The 21,478-nt window shown below is 45.7% G+C and overlaps 2 long non-coding RNA genes across 2 annotated transcripts; both read left to right on the top strand.

Annotated features, from left to right (window-relative positions):
- The first annotated feature begins 1,246 nt into the window (after positions 1-1,246).
- LOC119186398 (uncharacterized) lies at positions 1,247-8,418 on the top strand. The gene is made up of 3 exons (XR_012885540.1): positions 1,247-1,393; positions 5,125-5,307; positions 5,379-8,418. It is a non-coding gene; the product is annotated as an uncharacterized LOC119186398 (long non-coding RNA).
- A 3,006-nt stretch (positions 8,419-11,424) lies between these two features.
- LOC119165293 (uncharacterized) lies at positions 11,425-16,523 on the top strand. Its single transcript, XR_012885541.1, has 2 exons — positions 11,425-11,935; positions 14,039-16,523. It is a non-coding gene; the product is annotated as an uncharacterized LOC119165293 (long non-coding RNA).
- Positions 16,524-21,478: the final 4,955 nt, after the last annotated feature.

Here is a 21,478-nt window from a genome sequence, read left to right on the forward strand (position 1 = left end):
CAAACAGAGAACTACATTTTTGTAACTGTGCGTTACCACCATTGCTTCTTCCACAATAGTCACCCATCATGTCATATTTTTTTTTTTTTACAAACCAGCACTTCTACCAGCATGAAAATGAAAGATTACGAATATTTGGCCGATCCCACGTACTTTGGGAATGAATGTTATCAAAAGAATGCGCACGCAATGTGACTGGGTGGTCATTATTTTATTGAACGAGATTTTACGAATATTTGCGCTAAATATATGCAAAAATGCACGAACAGACATACATTAAACAGCCGCGTATGCTTTATATCACCAGTGGTTTATAGTTCCGTAAAGGTGGCAACAGCAACATGGATATCAGTAACACCAGAAGCGGTAAGCTGATATGAAGTGGTGGTGCTCGCGACGATTGTCCGCCCAGACACTGCTACACAAATAAAGTTAAGCGGATAACACCCACGTCAGACGCTGCTCAATTTATGCATTTGATAATGCATCTCACAATAGTAACCATATCTGGGGTTTTGCGTTCGAAAACCTGCATATGATTATGAGAGACGCCGTAGTGGAGCGCTACAAAAATTTTAACCCTCTGGTGTTCTTTAACGTGTACTGATATCGAACAGTACAAGGGTTTCTACCGTTGCACCTCTAACAAAATGGGACCGCCACTGCCGGTACAGAACCCACATTTTCTTGTCAGCTTCCGAACACGCTAGCCAGTGTTCCACCGAGGCGTTCCGTCGAGCCACTGTTCAATGAGGCATCCAAATCTTTCTCCTTCAAACAAAATGCTAGCGTAGAGCGGTGAACATGGGCAACATAAAAGTGCCATTACTGCGCCTGTGTCACTGTTCAAACGAGCAAAAACTGCCTCCTTTACTCCTTTTGTTTATCATTCCTCCCCATTAGCGCACAGCTCTAAATACTGGATTCACTTTCGTGTGCACGCCTATTTGCTGGTCTGTTTGTGAATGCATGCAACGCGAGAAAAAAAAGCACCATATCGACGATCTTCGAGGTATCTGTCTTTCGCAGTACCACAAAAAACAAACTACGGTATTGAATGAATAGCTAGCTGGAATTTGCGCCGACAAAGTACTGTAGTTTTTGCGTTGATAAAGTAATACTATTTTATCGATTTGGTCGCGTCGTTACACCACACTGATAACACGCCAGAGAAAGACAACGAGATGTTCACCATTGAAATGCCGTCATCACACACGTACTTTGCGCAGATACGATCACAAGGCATATTTAAGCCGTTGTGGCGCGGCAATCGCAGCCATTGCGTTTAAGCTTTCGCGCTTCCGCTGTGGTGGCTGTCACAGACCGGGCCACATTACGTTTCAACGCGGTTCCTGAAGCACTGCGGCCAACGATCATCTGCCAATGGGGTCTGGTAAGACGCACAATTTTATCTAGTTAACCACCCTCTGTGTCAATTTCTTGATGGGTACTGTTCATATACAAGGTTATTATTGTGGCGTAGTTTGTCATTATCACGATGTGGTATTTACGCCTTGGAATCCGCCTTGAATCAAGAACTCGCATGGGTGGGTTAATTCATTTAGCTTCTAGGTTTTAAAAGACTACCTTGAGGTACTGACACGACGTGAACAGTCGTTTGATTTTGAAATAGTGCAGATAGACAAGTAAACAGGGGCACAGTGGGCAAGACTAGGTAGAATGAAGGCGTACCAAGCTATCGCAATCTTCTTTGCCCTCTACTACAGCCGTCGTATTGCCTCTGGAGCTGTAGCTCTCTTGAGCAGAATGAATCGCAGTCTTCGTGGCTTGATATACCGACGTCGCAGGCGATTGGGCGCCCGCTAAGCGTGCTGGTTAAGCTTTTTTTTTCATTCCACTGCTCTTGTCTGGCACTCGGAGACAGGCTCTGTTAAGACTCAAATTTCATGGGTTTAGTTCATGGAATTCGCATTCTAATGTAGGCGAAAGGCCAGAGACCCATGTGTTGTGCGTTTTCAAGGCACGTTAAAGAACACCTGGTGCCTGAAAGTTCCGGAGCCCTTCCCTACGGTGTCTCTTATAATCATATCGTTGTTTGTGGGCGTAAAACCCGATATCTTATTGTTGCATACTCTATCAAGGGCTCCAGAAGATGGTGCGTAACTTTTTTGTTAACGATTACCACTATAATGTCTTTTCGTCGACTGCGGTTACAAAAGCTGTGCTCTGTATGATTGACATGTGGGGTTTAACGTCCCAAAACCACCCTATTATTGTGAAGGACGCTTTAGTCGAGGACTCCGGAAATTTCGACTACCTCGGGGCTCTTTAACGCGCACGACAGTCTGAAAACACGGGCCTACAACATTTTCGCCTCCATCGGAATGCAGCCGCCGCAGCCGGGATTCGATCCCGCGACCTAAGGGTCAGCAGCCGAGTACCTTAGCCACTAGACCACCGCGGCGGGGCAAGGCTGTGCTCTGATTGTGTTTAGGGATCGGCCGCGAAAGCATAAGCGTGGCATTTATGAGGTAGTGCCCTCCAGTTCATGTTGTAAAATGTGTTTCCCTTATACTTGAGCCAATCAGACACGCCCCTTGTTTACTCAGGACAATTACCCCTTGCGGTCTGGAAGCGGTGTCGCCAAGAACCAATTTGCTCGACGATCTGCGAAAAGGAAATGTTTTTCTTTGGACATGCGAATTAATAAAGCTCAAATAATTTTGTTGCTTTTGTATCACGAAAAACCGAAAACAAGCGTTATCTTGTAGTGAACAGTGCTTCTCTAGTAGCCTCGACTGCTCTTTGGTTCGTTACGGCAACGTTACGGCGATGTGCTTCGTTTATTTATTTCTTTATTAACGCTTACTCTGAAAATTCTATGACTCTTAGTACATGTACCAAAAAATTGTAGCAAAATGGGTTTCTGTATAGCAACGCTATTTGTTCCAGACAATACCTTTCTTATCTGTGTACACCTTCACATTTCAATGCGCCACATTTCGAGCGTCTCAAGTGAGCGTATCTCAGTTATATTCTGTCTCAAGAAGCTTTTATGGTTATCGGCGTTAAATATAAGATCTCGTCATAGATGAAAACAGAGCAGTGTAACTACTTATCATTCCCGAATTCAGTGTTAATAGGAAAACCGGGTCACACTTAGTTCCGTCAAGCAGCAAGGTGCTAAAGCACGCGCAAGAGTCATGGTCGGTGACGTTACGCCATTACCTAAAGACCAATAAGTGATTGAATACAGTCAAGGTCTGATTTTGGGGGCTTATTTACTTTGAATAGATATGCCCTCACAACAATACAATGAATTGTTACTCGCGTTTTCCAGAAACATTGTCAAATTCCACATACTTGAATGCGTTCCCGTGACTGTCTATTCCAAACTCAGCTGATCTGAATTCTTGTGTACACTGCAGATCCACAATATCCTTATTAAGTATGGTATAAGTCATTATCATGGTCCCCATCTTGACTACGCCTACTGCAAGGCGAGGACCTCTCTCATTCTCCGCCAATCGAACCGACCATGCAGTGTGCTTGCTGCGGCCAAGTTTGCCGGCAAACCTTTCAATCTCCTCTTTCATCTTCTTTTCTCCTTTTGGTGCGTTTGCCTCCTCTTGGAATGTAGTCAGTTGCTCTCAATGATTTGAGATTATCAAGCCTACACGCTTCATGTCCTACCCAGGCGCATTTTTTTTTCCTTCTTGATTTCGACTGATATTTTCCTAACATCAGTTTGTTCTTTGGGGAGCTTTCTGGTGAGGTTTATGCTCAGGGGAGATACAAAAATGTCTCACCCGTATACTGTCACACTCGTCACGACACATGGGGCAAATTAAGAACGCTCAGTTAGCACGAGTCCTGCCTATCATTTTTAACTGCTATTTTTTGGTACAGTTGTTTGCTAACCCAAGGCATTCGGTACCTCTGTTACTGTACGATCTGACACCATCTAAGTATATTTATTTGAGATGAGAACTTGTGGAGTCTTTTTTCTGTATTTCTAGATAGAGTACAACAATTGTTGCAAACAGATAACTAAATAGTGTAAACAGCTCAGAATTTCATTGAGACTAAATGATGAAAGTGTAGAACTTTTTATGCGTTTTCTATGCATTAGAGGTACCAAGATATTCGCTTATAGCGCGATTTATTTCCATTTTGAACATATTGGTTCGTTTAAAATTTAGTGTTTCTAGGTATGTTTGAAGATCGTTTTAGTGTGTTTGTCTTAAATTAGACACCGTACGTCACGTTTCATTACTTTATATGGCAGAAGTGGTCTAGGAAAGTTATTAGAATTAAAAATAAAAGAAAAAATCTCAGGCTTCCCATCACGCACTCACTTCGCTCTGCTTTACACGCTCGAATAGAAGAATAATTTGTTACTTGTTAATCTGATTGATATATGAAGTTTAACGTCCCGAAACCTCTAGATGATCATATGATACGCCGTAGTATTGGTGGGTTCGAGAAATTTCGACCCCATTTAAGTTCTTTAACGTGCACCCAAGTCTGGGCACACGGGCCTTAAGAATTTTCACCTCTATCGAAAATGCAGCCACCCCAGCAAGATTCAATCACACGATTTGAGGGCCAGCAGCCGAGTACCTTAGCCCCTACACCACTGCGGTGGGGCGTCCCTGGTTTTATGACGCTTACTGGAGTACCTACAACACAAATGTGACACTCACCCTCTTCTTCACTATACATACAAATGATGCCAGACATCCTGCTTAAGCAAACATTCTGAATTTTCTACTAAGGGACGCACCTTGAAAACGACCTCCTTCCGCGAGCGCTGTTTGCAAACGATGTGCAATGGTGTTTCTCATGGAACTTGTTCCTTCTGACGCTTGCTCAAGATTGTTCAATACGGCTGTATTACTGCTTATGGTTCTTGTGTTTCAATGCTAGTGGGAAATTCCGGTTGCCATGTTGACCAAATTATGTCAAATGTTGGCTAATATTGGCAAGTCCGGTCTTGTGAATTTTCTTGTAACAGACACAATGTATTCATTCATTGTGCTTGTAGTTTTTTTTACTGCACCAACTCGTGCCGTCACACACGACAAACTAAAACTCTCCTTTTTAGTTCTTTTCTGTATTTTGATGTTTCGTCGAAATGCTAATATTTTTTTCTAAATACAGGTTAAAAAGGCCCCAGGCTAAGCCAAGTGATACCAAGATCCCGAGACGAAATTTACGTGCTCCCGGGCAGACATTACTACAACGCCATGGAAGGCAGAACTACATGCTACCGGGACGTACTGCAAAGACCTGCTCGACCATCGTCCCTCTCTGTCGGGAGTGGCGTTTACGTGATATCAAAACGTGAGTTGCAGTCGTTAACAGACAGCACCGTGCCAGAAAACATTTCTACAGATAACTTCTTTTCAATGCAGGCTTCGCTCGAGGGCCAGAACGATATGGGCAGTACGTGTCATCACCAGTTTGCGACGCTACTCCAGCGCCTTCACCACCAGTTCGTGGAGACGGCCTAAATGGTCCAATAGTACTGCCGCCCCCTGCGGAACAGATTTGTCCCCAACCACGAACGCCACACAAGGATCAGTATGAACGGTTGTACGGCACCTTCGAGACGCGGAAGAAGAGAGAACTCTTCCAACAGTCGCGCTATTCATCAAACAGCCTCCACGCAGAATCTTCTTACTTGGCCCATCATGTACCTCGAAAATGGAGGGAACACATTCCGACACGTCATGACCACAATCCTGAATGGAAAACCGAAAGAACGTATGCTAGGCAAGAACTACCGTCTCGAAGCACCTCGTTTTCATCTTCGGAATATCCTGGCGAAGCAAACGGAAAAGTAACTACTGTGAAGAATTCCCACCCACAGCAGTCACATGGACCAGCAGCAAGCTCTGGTGGTGAAAAAACATGGCCTGGAAGGCCAATACGTAAGTCAGGGACAGAGAATTACCAAAGACCTTCGCCACAAGTGATTGAAAATGAATGCACAGACACTCAGTCCCCTGCGAGCCAGGCAGACCCGGTACCCCTTATTCTGCTGCAGATAATGCCGAAATTTCGGGAGGAGCTTGCATCCTTTAACGAATCCTGGGCGTCTTTTCAGGGAGCATGGAGAGCACTTCTGAGAGATCGATGTTTGACTAATGACCGTACTTCACCGACGCTGCTGCAGGTCTTAGGAAAGATGGCGGAACTGGTAATGAACCCTGATTACAGCGACCACCATGTCGATCTCCCAGGAGAGACACCGCATTCTCTTACGCCTGGGCAACGAGAGGACCGGTCTAATAATAGAGACGAAACACACAACTCTGTGATGTCACCTTCTTCCATCAGACCTAGTGAGCGAAAGTCAGTGCGTTCCAACACAGATAGCTACTCATCCTCTGAACCTTGCGATTTCAATTCTTCAGCAGCGCCTAAACCATCTTTGGACAATCACGTCGATGGTATGTTGAGAAAGTTGGAGAAAAGCGTAGTTGATTTGCCAAACCGGGCAGCCGAAACACAAGAAACGAGAGTTAAACTTTCGGATCTTGAAGACGTAGAGTGCACTGAATCGTGGCACAACATGTGTCAGGCAAACTACAGTCGCCTTTCGCCGGGTCTTACGCACGAACAGTCAATGACAATGAAACACAACCGAGAAAGTTCAGATCTAAAAGAACGCCAAACATCCTTCAGTGATTCCTCTGGGGAAGACAGCGCCATTGATGTGATGGAGTGGCCTTCCTCACATCGAGTAACACCGGTGGACAGAGCGCACGAGAGCTGCGAGGAAGAGTTGTCTAGCTGTAGTAGCACGCTGACATCTGAGTATTCTCTCTGGGGGAAGCCATCGGCGAGTGTATACCCTGAAAAATCTGCAAATGAAGCCATCACTGCGACAACTTGCTTCCCTGCATTTGAGCGATTGCCATGGTGGCCGCTTCAACAAAAAGATAAGGTGGTCCAGCAGAAGCCCCTATCAAAGGAGGCAGTGTGTTCTTATATTACAAGAACATCTCTTGCTCCCCAACCATTCGACAACGGGATAACCCCATCATCTGTGTCGCCAGATTCGCCAACCAATTGGAAACCAGCACAGAAAAAATTGTGCCCGCCACAACTAAAACTGAACGAAAGGCTTGATTCGATGGCTACGACGTTCAAGGGCCCTAAGAATTTCAACAACGTGGAGTCGCAAGAAACAAGGGTTCACTGTACTAGACATGATGGCTGACAAAGTGACACTGCCATAACGAACAGAAAACGTGCAATTCCTATGTGGACAAAAATTGCAATGTAACCGGAAGGACGAAACTTATGGGAACACAAAACAACTTGCGTCAATTTGGTCGACGGTAAATTGCAATTCGTATCGCGGAATGCATGTCGGGTACCACGAAGCATGGGAAGTAATAATGGGAAACCGGTGATGACGTGAACCAGTTTGGAGGTTGGAGCGAAATTAATTAGCACGCTATTAGTTACAAGGGTATTCAAAGAAGAGGGAAGGATTAATAGTGTTTGAGAACCGCTTTATATCCACACTGAGACAACGCAATTAAACGGCAGACAAGAACTTTTTTATTCAGCCATCAAATCTTTATCTAGGCCACCCAGAAACTATTGAGCATTCGCGCAGATTCACACGATCCTAACGCGTGCGCAGAAGAGGACTAGTATTTCATTTTCCCATTTCCAAAGGAAAGGTACAGGGCAGATATGTGGCGACAGGCCAAAATTTTGATGTGGCTTGCCACAACCGAACGTATTCATATAGTCCCCACGCACCGACACCCGAGTGAAAAAAAGGAACTGGGTTGTCATTACAACTAAGTGAAAGCTTGAGACGGGTACACGAAGATCTAGTTGAACCTAACAGGGAGCGATAAAGAATTCGCGATTGTCAGAGTATTCCAATGTGTACTGCCACAATGTGGAGCAAAGAGCGCCAATAGTTAGCCATTTCAGCACTGTCTAAAATGCAATGTCTCTAAAGAAAGAACAAAACGCTCAATCAACTGCCGAATGTCGGCGCCTGCGTCCTGAAAATGAAACCTGGGACAGTTCGGTCTCGATCCACTATTCTGAAAAGTACCTTCCTTTTAACTGAACCACACGAATCACGACTTTGTATCCCTGTGAGAAGACCAGTGATTCTCAAGTCCAACTGCACTCGTGTGTGATTATATTTCAGATGACGTCATGTTCCAGTACCTCAACCAAAAATCGCATTCCTTCAAGTGTGCCAGTAACGACAAGCAAGTTTCTTGCACTTCCAGATCACCGACTTTTTCGCAGATTAACGACAAGGACACCTGTTGAAGCATTTTACGAAGTCACTCGTCTAGCGCCACAGTTTGACAAGATGCATGTCATCACACATGTCTAAAAAGCTACCTGTAGCCGGTCAATCACGTTACAATTTCCCACCAGTAAATAAAGAAATGTGATTAAATCAGCTATTTGACTCAAATTAATTTGCAATTATCATTTGTGTGACTGAGCACCATCTATTTGTATGCGAAAAGAGCACGCCTTTCGTCTATGCACTATCGTGAGCAATATGACTTAGAGCGCACGGCAAATAGCCTCGCAACTAAGATAGCGTGGTACGTGGATGGCGCTGCCGAAACGAAAGGAGAAAATAGGACGGTCTTCCGCTTACAGATGACACTGCCGCTGTGCTAGCAATACTGCAAAGCTGCTGTTGATTGGGTTGCAATGGCAGCAAGCACTGATAGCGCAAAAAAATATCCAAACAAACAAAATGAATAAGCCGCATCAGAATCACCGGCAAGTGTCAAACATGGCCTGTGCATGACGGCCGGCTACGTCACTGGCGATATCTTGGCTGCTGCGTAGCCTGATGGGTCGCTGTGTCTTGCTGGGTGCATTGAAGCAAATTCATATCACTGCTTGCGGCCACTGGCAAGACCCTGCTTTGCAGCAGCGATGCCGCTGTAGGCTTGGAGGGTAGACGTCCATCAGAGATTGTCCTGAATCCGCACTCATGCTGTATGGCGCTAAAGTGCGCTGCTTGAATGCACTATAGTCAGCGTGACTTGCACTCGCCTGTTCGAGCTCATATTGCTCACCATAGTACATACGCTGAACAAGCCTGCTAGCTTTACGTCTGAGCGATGCGTTAACGTAAGGCATTCGTAAGCCAGGTAAGAAATGATTACAAGATACTGCTTTAATCACCAGGGGGCCCTTGAAGTATACTTTTTGGAGGAAACCAAGGAAGAATTACCTGTGGCGCAAAATAAAGCTCGTCCCATATTTACGGCTCCTTTTATATGCTTAAACAGTGGTATGTAAACATCTATCTCTTTTTTTGTCAGTGTTGCGCGAGTGCTGAGCATGTGACGTAGTAGCGTCTAGTATTTGCGTAATATAGCGAGTGCGCAAGCGCTCGAAAGATGCACGCATGCCAATAACTATGCTCGATAATATATGCAACTGAGAAACGAAGTGAGTCTAGCAGGTGATTACACTTGTAACGTAAGTGCGTCTGATTAACGGGCTCACAAAACATATGTGTATAGTTTTTGGTGCGACAGCTGTTCGCCACCCCTTAATTTGTTTTCGTAAATAGAAAAGTTCTTAATCAGTTTCCGAAATAGACAAACATGGGTGTTCCTGATGTACAGATGTATCAAAACGTCAATGTCCCTATTTAGTTGTTTCTGGCAACAAAAACAATCGTAAAACGCAATAAGATGACAGCTAGAGTGCTTCTCTAGACATGTCAATAAAAAAAACGTACCTTTACATGGCACGAGAAGCAATGTTCATAGTAAATAATAAATGTGCAAATAAAATTTTGCTCCCACCACCACGCGAGGGCAGGAGCCGGCCTCCACCGCGGCTGCGGTCGCTGTTGCCGATCGGCGGCGTCAGCTGCGCTGCCGCTGGGAGGCGGCACTTACAAGCGATGAGCTGGCCGACCAGCTTTGGGCCGTCCGGCAAGCTGAAGATGCCGCCCGGGTGCAAGGACTTCGAGTGGTCCCCAGAGGCACCGCCATCATTATCAAGGGAGAGTGGGAAGAGACAAGGGTTAATCCCCTCTTCCCCCCCCTCGCCCGGTAAAACTGCCGGACTTTAAATAAAGTCCATTCATTCATTCATTCATTCATTCATTCGGCTCTTCCATAAGTAAATGATAACAGTGAGACGTACGATCAATTGTGAAATTAAAATGTAATTTGGTTGACGTTGAACGAAGTTCAAAGAGCTTTAAATCATGAAAAAAGGCACACACAGAAAAAATGACTGCCGAGTTCGCCGTATTTCCCATAAAAAAAGTTTCAATGATCACAGATGAGCCCTCCGATGATCGAACTCAAGTGTGCCACCTTGAGGCCAACCCACGCAGTCCTAGGTGTGACTACGCGTGTTTTCCGAGGTAATAATCAACGTTACGGCAGAAGCTTCCTCTCAGGTTCTACTGTCATATAATGCCTAGGACTTATTTCAGATGCCATTTTTCTACCCAGGTATTGTCACGCTAGCAGAATAGCCGATAGCGATCCTTGTTTACTTGTTTACTAATAGACGATACCAATCCAGAACCAGTTGCGCAATTCTAGGCAACAATGTGCAGCATTTCCGAAGATCAGCCAATATCTGCAGAACATCTGATGAACTGACAGAACGAACGCACAATATGCCAGGGGACCTCCTGCATCTGCGATTGTGTTTTCGTAGTTGGCTAGCTACGTCACTACTTCGACATCAGGCTGGCTGGGCCAAAATGAGGCGAGGACGATGAATGGTAATATATAGCATGAATCTCGCATTCCAGGAGCATGAAGGAAACTTATCAGCAGCAAGTTTCCTGAGTCTCAAGATATACAGCAGGCGCTGTGCGCCTCCATCTGCAGTATACGAAATTTCTGTTCACGTATAGTAGGTAGATAAATGAAAAAATCGTAGATATATACACGTGCAAACTGAGACGGGCAGGGTCACTAAAGGTGGCGAAAGGGAAATGATATCTTCGCTAAATCAGCCGTATTATCCGAATGAAAAGCGAAGGTGGACGTCCATCAGAGGTTGTCCTGAATCCGTACTCATGCTTCATGCCGCTAGAGCACGCTGCTTGAATACAGTATAGTCAGCGTAGCAGCCTGCCAGTATGCACCGCACACAGTAATAACAACCTACCGAAAGGTACCCGCCTTGCTGTTGGGTAGGTGCTGAGAATGAAGTAGGGAGTTGGACGGAAAACCTTTGTGTTCAGGTACAGACATGATACCACTAAAACTAGACACCGACCACGATAAAACCAAATAAAATGAAGACGGGAGCTGAAACGTCTTGGGGAGTTAATGCCCCCTCCCCTTTTCCCCTTATCGCATTAGCGTTTTTGCACGCTTATACGTACGCGCTGCCATATAAACACACGTACGGACATATATTAAGGGTGCACCAGATGCCATTTTCCCCCGCCTTCGAAAAAAAATTCTGAATATGCCACTGCACTGCTCACGGCCCAAAAAAACCACACGCACAGATGACGCGCAGAAAACATGTAAACATCACAGGATGCACGTGCGAATGCCTCACGTTTGAATAACTTTGATCTGTTAGATTTGTATACTGACATGTGCGCATGTCACCTACTCACATTTCAGAGGTCAACCATTTTTCATACATGGCTCCAGTAAAGTGGTACGCCCACCTACGCATCCCGATAACGACCAAAGGATACTTGTGAGGCCGATGACGGGCGCTTTCTTTCTGTGAGCTTGCAGTTTTTGTATTCCGTCCCCAACCGGGTTAGTTCGAAGGAACAGTCTGAGGGTTGAAAATCGTGGAAACAGGCAGCTGCACTCGCCTTTTCTAATACACAGCTGCGTTGTGTGCTGTCACACCTTGTTCCGGCTCGGCAGTCGCATCGAAGAAGAACTGTAGGATCAGCCGCGTCCGGAAAGACGTCCCCGTGCCATGGATTGCGCGACGTGATCTCACGGTGAGTCTGCTCCTACATTGGGTTTCATATCTTTCAGATTTACGGCTGGAATTTCACGGTTGCTGCGACTAACGCGAAGTTTTTGCGTTAAGCTGGGCCAACTGTGGTGCGCTAATGAAAAAATGTGAATAGGTTCCATGAGGCGGTCACCTCTGCCAGTATTTCAGCTGACGCTTCGCATTTTAGAAGATTCTAAAGACAGAAGATGTGCCGCGCATCTAGACAACTTTCGCAAGACGCTGTTCTCGTAACCGCCTTTTTGCTACAGCTATCGTATCACCTGATGCATGCAGGAAAATAAACAACATACTCGACGCCATGTATGGAAGACCAAAGTGGCCCTGACCAACACTCGCAAATTTGGTTCATATATAAATGTCTGATTGAGAAAATGGGGGGACTACCGTCACCGTAACAAAATTTTTTAGAGCATCAGACGCGCTTTTCAGATGTTGCAAAAATTCGGCCCTGCTGACACCAAGTTGTCTTTTTGTCCACTTTTTTCACATGCGTATCAGAATTGCTACAAGCAACATATCCTTTACTTCCATTGGGTTGATCGTCGCTTAGTTTTCGATAAGGGTGTGTCCAGCAAAGAAAAGACGAGCCATTAAATTTCCTTCTGTCACTCCACCCTCCATTGTGGCACTAGGCCTACAACCTTCGATTAGACACCGTGTTTTAAATCGTGCTTTGTAGGTTCCACCCTAATAACCAAACTTCTTTGTCGTTGAACTGCTTAATTGATCATCGAGTTTATATACCTAGGCATTACCAGACTTCAGTCTCGTCCAAGTTCGCCTGTAGCCGAGCATTTGTGTTTTGTTTCTTAAAGTACCATTCGTTCCGTTATATCTTGAATTTCATTATTGAATGACGCTTTCTGCGATAAAAAAAACAGCATTTATCACGAAAAAATAACTCGGCAGCATTTATCTTGACGTTTGTCTAATCCACGTGTTTGTGCCTTGTAGTGCCACATACGCACGCACTTATCCAATGTTTTAGGGCTTAATTGATAAGTCTTCTAAAGCATCCAAACGCATTTCTGCCGTAAACTTCGCGTTTTTAGATGTATGTTGATTATACATTGTTTGTCGCAACGCATGTTATATGCGATTAAGTTACATGGGACAGCCTAGATCCTTCTTAACCCCCCCCCTCCTCCTCACCAACTTGCAAAAAAAAACGGCATCAGTGGCATAACTCTATGATACGTGCGCTGAGGCCACAAAAAGAAAAAGCGCCTCGTCACCTTACGTCTAGGCTACAGCCTACCGAATGTCACGTATATAATCATTGTCCTATAAATACAGTAAACCTGTTGATGTGATGGGCCTCCTGTGCCTAGTGAGTTCCAATAAAGAAACCTTGTTATTGTTTAGTATAGCGAACCAATCAAGGAACAAGTGCGCGGTAAACATTATTCCTCGAATCTGGGTGTATGCAGCTTGTGTCGCAATGCAGCTTTGGTTTGAGACCGTTTGTTCAATGCTGAAAACATTTACTAGTAGCTCAGATAACCTGGACACTGAATGCAGAGGAAGACATTTCTTTTTGTGCCTCGACTTTCATCACTCATTGCGCTACCCGTCGATTTTTTTTTTGCTTTGTTGGACTATTACACTTTGATATGACGTTACGTGTCATCACGGGCACGCTTTCATCATAATACCTTTCATAAGGCGAGAAATCTCACGTGCCAATCCCACACGCGTTGTTACCATAAAATTCGTAATTGTGGGGGGTTCTTGCGTTGACACTGAACTCTAATATCCACATTTTTATGTAAATTTGTGAAATAATCACCCCATGCGCATTGCAGTGGCCTAGGTTTCCAGAGAAAGTGTTCTGGATGATTTGTGGAGTTTAACGTCCCAAAACCCCCATATGATTATGAGAGACGCCGTAGTGGAGGGCTCCGGAAATTTTGACCACCTGGGGTTCTTTAACGTAGAAAGTGTTCCTAACAGCTATTTAAAGATATTTGTGGAAGCCACCACCCTTCTTTTCTTCCTTTGTCTTTCAGCGTATTCTATACCCTTTGCAAATATACCTATATTTTAAGATATTTGTTTACCTGCGGCTTTTTGTCCTTTTTAGGCCGCAAGTCTTTGCACAAGGCGCCGCACCTTGCATCTCACGAATGCTAGCAGCGATGCACTGTTAACCCGAAACGTCCCTGTGTCTAATGGGAGACAGCTTGCCTCCAAAGAAACTTTGGCTGGCACGTAATCCCGTCACATCGACACAGCGCCCCCCACAGAGTTCTAGTAACCCTGACGTGCGAGACCGTGAAAGTATCCACGGTCTTGAGGCAGCCACTTCAAAGCCCAGTGACGCACCATCCACACAGCAGATACGTGACCTTAGGGCGACAGACAGTGACGTAACGCTTCCTCCTTCATCCAGTGAACAGAGCCTCGATTCATTGCAGACAGGTTGTTTCGAAGCCATGCGCAACGCTCTTCGCTGCAGCGTAATCAATCTTGTTGCTCCGAGACGCAGAAGACGGAGAGCGTCACGCAAACCAAGCTCAAAACCCAAAAATGAATCAGTGACGGGTCTTGGACAGGAGTCGACACGACGCGGTAGTGACGACAAACCCAATCGAGGTACTCGCAGAAGACCGTTCGACCCTGAGGCTTCGGGAGATTCTGAGAGCGGCTGTAGCCCGAGAAAGCGTGCTTTGTCAGCCGCACCAGAAGCGCAACGCGACAAGGGGAAAAGGGCGCTGCAGTGGGCTGATTTGGAAGAGCCTACGATGTCAGGCTTTGCTGACGTTTCTGGAGAGAAGGCCCCGGACACGTGGATGGCCTCAGAACGTGATGTGCCATCAGAAGATACGGTCGGATACCCGGGCAACGTTTTCAAAAAAGCTGGGGAATCTTCGTTCTCAGGTTTATTGCCAGAAGCATTGAAGCGGCCGGAATCATATAAACCGCCGGAACCAGTGAAAGCGTCTTTGGCGTTCACGAGTCCTCCCGTCTTCGACGTAGACAAGATGTTGATGCCACCTCCGCCCGTGCCATGGCTAAAAATCGCGCGTCAAAAAATTCGCCAACTCACTTCCGATTCAACATCGCATATGCCTTCGTCGTCGTTTTTCAGTGCATATCACTTCCACAGCACTTTCAAGAAACCAAGCCAAAGTGTCACATCCTCACAGCCATCTCCTTCCGAAGACGCAACTCCCAAAGTCACACGGCCAAGGACACTTAGCTTGTGTGATCCGCAACAGGAACAAGGCATGCCAGTCCAAGCACGCCGTCGGTCATATAGTTGGTGTAGCGAAGGTCAATATCTGCGCCAAAACATGTGGGGTGAAACACGCAAAGAATTTGATCCTTCAAGTGCGGAGAGTGATGTATACAGGGAACAGCATCCAAGATCCTTTGGCGCCCACCGTACGCAACAGTTCGGTCCCACTTCGCATGCGCCGACAAGTCTATCTGCCGGCGACGTTACCCGTAGCGAGTACCGGGAACGTAGGCACGACTTTCCGGACATCAGCAAACTTTCGCTAGAAGCACAGCGAGAGACCGGCTGCTTTCCGGAACGTCAGTATCACGACCGCGTTCCTGTCCGTGTGCGTAAAGATGGCGTCAGCTTTCCAATGCGTCTTAGGCACCAATCTCTTCCGAATATCGTAAGTTCTCCAAACGTAGTGGTCAGTCAAGATGGCGTTCATAGCGAGTTCACTAGAAGTGTTGCTCCTCGAGAGCTTACTTCGGAAGTTCGGCAAGGGTCAGGTTTGAAGAGTGTCGCTCTTCTAGAGCGGGATGGCTCGAGTCGAGAGAGTGCAATCAATCTAGATGATATCAACGTTCCGGCAGCTTTTGAGACTCAAGATAGGCGGCTTCCAAGACCCCCTGTAGGAATACATCCCCCGGAGACGTGGTTGCTACATCACGATACTGCGGCAAACCTCGCAGAGCTAGCGATGCCACCAGCTGCGTCCGTGGCACCCATGTGGGTCCCTACTAGAACGGCGTCTTCGGTGATTGCTACAGATTATCCCTTGACCCCACAGACTCCAGCTGATGCAAACGCCATGGACGTATCGGCGACCATCGAGACGCAAGAGCATAGTCCCGCTGCTCACTTTACCGGCACAGCGATGTCAACAGCTGAGCCAGGGGAAACAGCAACAGTTCCCACGAAAACTGCTTCACCGACAAAGACCACTGACTTCGCAACCACGACGCACACTTTCTTATCTTGGTGATGGGAACGAGAAGACATGAGAGATTCCGCCGCTAGATATTCTGAAGCTGGGCGCTGCATGTTCGATCGGGAAAGACGTTTTGAAAGAGTCTGCATCGCATATTCAAACAGACGACAGACCGAGCTGTCCTGGTTCTGTCATGTTCACCTGCTCTGAAGTCATCCCCGAAACGTATGCGCCCGTAGTGAAACCCTGCTTCGGGAAAGACCAATGGCGAAGAGAGGAGTAAGAGAAGGCAAGACATCCGGGTCCTTTAAATAGCAGATGGAATGTTCGCTTTTATTTTCGAGACGCGTGACCAGACGTCATAAGGTGACTGAGTATGTAATAAAGTTGCTTCAAGAAGGTTCTGTTCCAACACTCGGTGATTTGACTCACCTGCATGCTCTCTTCTGTAGGCGATATGTCCATACAGAAATGGGTCTTACTGCTTTTAGGACGTCCGCCTCTCCAGTTTAGTAGAAAATGTGCACTGGACTAACAAAACACACAGTCGACCAAAGTAGAAATAGACTCGTAAAACCCGTTCCGGCTTTCCCTCGCGAGTCTTGTTCACAAAAGCGTCTTTTCGAAAATGACCCCCAAAAAAGCTTCGACGCATATTTTTTTTGCCAATGTAATTTTTATTTTGGTTGGCGCTGTCTTTTCTATCGGTGATTTTTGATTCCATCATACCATTGTCTTATGAACGTGTGCATTCAGGGTTTCAACATGGGAAAGACACAGAACGTCCGAAACTTGGGCAATACGACGAGAGAATCTCTACTCACATTAGTAGCTTAGTAGTATAGAAGGGTATCGTGCGACTAAAGTTAAGATCGCAGGCGATATTGCAGACCATACCACCAGCATAGTCAAAAAAGACCAATTTTATCAGATTTTTATGCACGCTAAAAGGCGAAGGCCGTTCCTGTCTAATAGAGAGTCCTTAAATACTGCACACCTCAAGTTCCTGCCAGTTTTGGCACATTAACTTCTAGGAGTTATTTCCAGAGAATTCTGAGTCTACAAGCTACATATTCAGATGTTGTAATAAAAGACCGATGTGCATAGTGTTATTATCTAAAGCAAAATAATATGAGGTGCGTTCATTGTCTCCAGCAATCTACTTCCGCGATGAGTGTTTCGGAACTAATCGATAGCTCGGGATAGAACTCTTTAGTAGAAAACTGAAGGGATGTGCACTGAGTGCGGAGATGTGTGTTCGTAAAGCGAAGAACATAGCTTCGTGCAAGAATTAAAAAGCCTAGTCTGTAGATGCATGCGAAAAAGAACAAACAAAAGCAAAAAATAATTAGCCCTTGAGAACAAACAGGACAAGAATTATTTCTTTTGTTCTATGTTATAGCGATAAGCTATAGCACCGTCAAAATGCGCTGTATTATCTGGACGTGCGGTAGCTGTGTATTTGGTTGATCCAGGCAACAAATCCAAACTGCGTGCGAAAGGTCTTATAAGAACTTGGTTACTGGTCGTTTTAAAAAATACAGTGTGAAAAAGCTGGTTTAACACCTCTTTATTTTTATAAGCACTCTATGGAAAAAGGAGAAGCATTCGCATAGCGTATCGGCCGATTCTTTCGTGATAAGGCAGGCTAACGTACTTAGCGCTTGTGCCTGGCGACTCGGGTCAATTCCTTCCTATAAAAGCAATGGATACCATAAACCTTGTGTTTGGGAACGTTCATTGCAATCTTTCTGGCTATGAACACTGGTTTATTCTGTCTATCTATCTATCTATCTATCTATCTATCTATCTATCTATCTATCTATCTATCTATCTATCTATCTATGTCTTTATTTATCTATCCATCTATATATCTCGTTCAACGAGACGAGGAGGTCACTGGAGTCGTCGGACTTCTTGGGAGCTACTTTTGAACTGTACGTCCTATTTAATTGGGCCTGACATCTTCACACCACGTTCAGAGGATGCAAATAGCGGCAAGCCTAGACATAGTCACGCAGGTGAGCAAAACTAGACGCCGCGTTAAACCGAATCCCAGGGCCAACGAAATCAGATAATCTGACCTAATGCACGACCTCGGAGATCCGCTTTATCAGAGCGGAGCTTGTCTAGGCTGCCTTTACCGCATTAAGCGCATTTCGTTTCTCTTATTAGATACTTTTAGTTGCGCATACGTGACGAGCCTACGTACACAACATGGCTACGAGAGAAGTGTACATGCGCAGTGCATTACATAGATGCATCAGTACACTAAGAAAAGAAAGCAAGAAAGCGCAGCATCCACGAGGCGAATGATGACGAGTGAAGTGAAGCACTCCGTAGCCCGTCCTCGTGGTAATACGAGTGTGCCTGCGTAAGACCAACGAGGAATCGGCAGACGTCACTGGGAAGCTTGGCCCCACTAATTATCATTCACTCCTCGGATACGCTGTGAATTTTTAGGGGCGAACCTCTTCAAGCTCTGGGTCGTGCGTCCACGATGTATGTAGTAGTAGTGCGTCGTAGTAGTACGTAGCCACCTCCACAGCCGGACTAGAGGAGAGGAACGTGCGCATTCGTTTGAATTGAGGAAGAAACCAGCACACGTTATTGATAAATAAAAAGATGTTGTTTCTGGTGAAATAACCTACAGAGACGAGTATCGGTGACTTGATCTAAAATCAAATAGGTGAACAGTAAATGAGCGAGGGTTTGTGGGATGCACCGTCTACTACCGGCTTGCGCTTCGAGAGGAGTAGATGACGATGAACCGCTCTACCGCATGCCTCAGATTATTCGAGATTCACGTGCGTGGTAGCCCATTTATCTTCGTCGTGATAAAGCATTGCCGGTTGTTCAGCCATTGTCTGCTCCAACTCGAGCGCAAAAGGCAAACACAGGTATCGATTCCCATGGAATGAAGAAAGAAAAATGAGGTGGGCCGCGGCTGTGAAGAGAGCCACATCGACAGGTAGACTTTGGGTACCGAACGTTGAAGCCAGCGTGTGCGAAGACCATTTTATCGCAGATACGTGTATATTCCGCACTAATAAAAAAGCTAACGCAATAATTTTCTGCGAATATTGAATCGAGAAATAAATTGTCTTGCAGACGCGCCTAGCCAATGTATCATGGGAATGCTCGGGCGAAACCTGCCTGCCATATGAAATGAGCGCCGGCCATTGCACCCACATACAGGACTAAAAACGCGAAAGGTTCACTCGAAGAGTAAGATTACACGAAGCGCTTGACGAGTCCATTTGCGCATCTTAGTAAAACTGTGCGCCAGGACGGCACACAAAGAAATAAGTGCGTTAAACAAGCGCGAGTATTCGATTATTTGGTGCCGTCTATGCCTGGCTGTTGCATTTAGGTGCCGCCGCGCCGCGGAGCTTGAGCAAAATCCGCGGTAAAATAAGCATCTGGCTTCGACTAAGAAATGCATCTTATAGAACGCTGAAGACGAGGGGAAAAAAAGATATCTCAACGCACCCAATAAGTGCTGCGCTTCATGACGATCAACCGACGATGTCGGCTGAAGCAAGAATCCCGAAATGAACTCTTAGCACACTGGTACAGTCATTCCTATCCCCTGAGATTATTAAAGTGGTGCTTTTTATCTGAAGTAACGTATCATACAATGAAAACCGTCTTCTGTATCGACTGATCTGCTAGCCAATCTGACGCTACCTCGAGCAGCATAAAAGCATTGCAGAACTCTTTAGTGTGATAAAAGGTTTCCTTACCATTCATGGCTTTTGTATATAGCTTGTAATCGTCAAACTCACAGTTAGCAAAAACAAAAAAAAACTTCTAAAGCAGTGACACTGCACGGGGAGGTGTTTTTTTTTTTCAACTGAGCGTTACAAAAATGCACGCACCACTGCTAACCCACGTGGTTCGTCGAACCGGAAGCGGTCGTATCCCACAGTTTCCTGCGATTGCCCACATTACCGGTCACCTATTTGCCTTAAATTTCATGCTTACTAAACACAACTAGTATCAGAAGGACGCACTTTGAGCAGTATCTGACCAGAAAGGGTCGGCATGTTAAACTTTCCGGGCGTAATCTCCTTGGTTTTAGCAAGGTTCAGCGAGGGTTGAGCCACACTGTCATGTATTAGAGGCAGTGAAAGGTGCAATCTAGACACGAAGCGCAGGCCGTAAAAAAGTGCGCACATGCCGCTCCTCTTGTCCACCCTTGCTACCTCTCGTTTACTCCTTGGAATGTCCGCTGGATGGCGGTACTTTACTACATATTGAATAAAGAATCTACATGACCACTTCTTTCAGGGTAGAGACAACTCAAAAAGTGCCCTAAAAACTCAGCCAAGCTCAGCGGACGATCGGGCACACTGCTGCCAGCTTCCGCCAAATTTAGCCTAATTTTGGGGCAAAGCTGCTTAAGCTGTGGATCATGCGTCCGCGATAGTAGTATTAGTAGTATTGGTAGTAGTAGTAGTAGTACTAGTAGTAGTAGTAGTAGTAGTAGTAGTAGTAGTGGTAGTAGTGGTAGTAGTGGGTCCTTGTAGTACGTAGCCACCTCCACGGCCGGACTAGAGAAGCGGAACCCACGCACTCATTTGAATTGAGGAGGAAACCCGCGCACGTTAATCATAAATAAGAATATAGTTGTTTGTCATAAAATAACCTACGGAGACGAGTATCGGTGACTTAATCTTCAATAAAATTTGCCTTGAATTTGATGCCTACTAAAGAATCTAGTGACAGAAGGGCACACTTTGAGCACAATATCGGACCAGAAAATGTTGTACTCGCTAAGCGTAACCTCCTTGGTTTTAGCAAGGTTTAGTGACAGTTAAGCCGCAGTTCCATGAACGAGACACGCAGCGCAGACCGTAAGAAAATGTGCACCCGCCGTTCCTCTACCCCGGCCGTGCCACTTTTCGCTTAGTCCTTGGAATGTCTGCTGGACATTTCAAGGACTAAGGACTTCTATATGATGAATTTATGATTCCAAGGACTTCTATATGATGAATATATGATGAAAAGATGCCAGGTTGCGGTACTTAGAGTGTTCACTAAATGGGCGGACGGGTGTACAGACGCACGAACGGATGCATGGAAGGACGGACGGAGGGATGTACTCACGGACGGACGCATGGACGGACACACAGACAGATGTGGAAACAACGAACAGACGGACGGACGCTTCGCCTCACTCATCATGCACTCTGTGGATATGCTGTGATAATTTTTTTTTCGCTGCCATTTCGAGGCCAGCCGTACAATCCTCCCCAGCTACTTGTGATCTGCAAGATTAATAATGATTTTCAGTGTATTTTCTATGGACCTTTTTTTTTCGGGCTACAAGCAAAATAAGGCAAAAGCCTTCGACACATCAGGCT

Source organism: Rhipicephalus microplus, chromosome 8, assembly GCF_043290135.1.
Source record: "Rhipicephalus microplus isolate Deutch F79 chromosome 8, USDA_Rmic, whole genome shotgun sequence".
Taxonomy (NCBI): domain Eukaryota; kingdom Metazoa; phylum Arthropoda; class Arachnida; order Ixodida; family Ixodidae; genus Rhipicephalus; species Rhipicephalus microplus.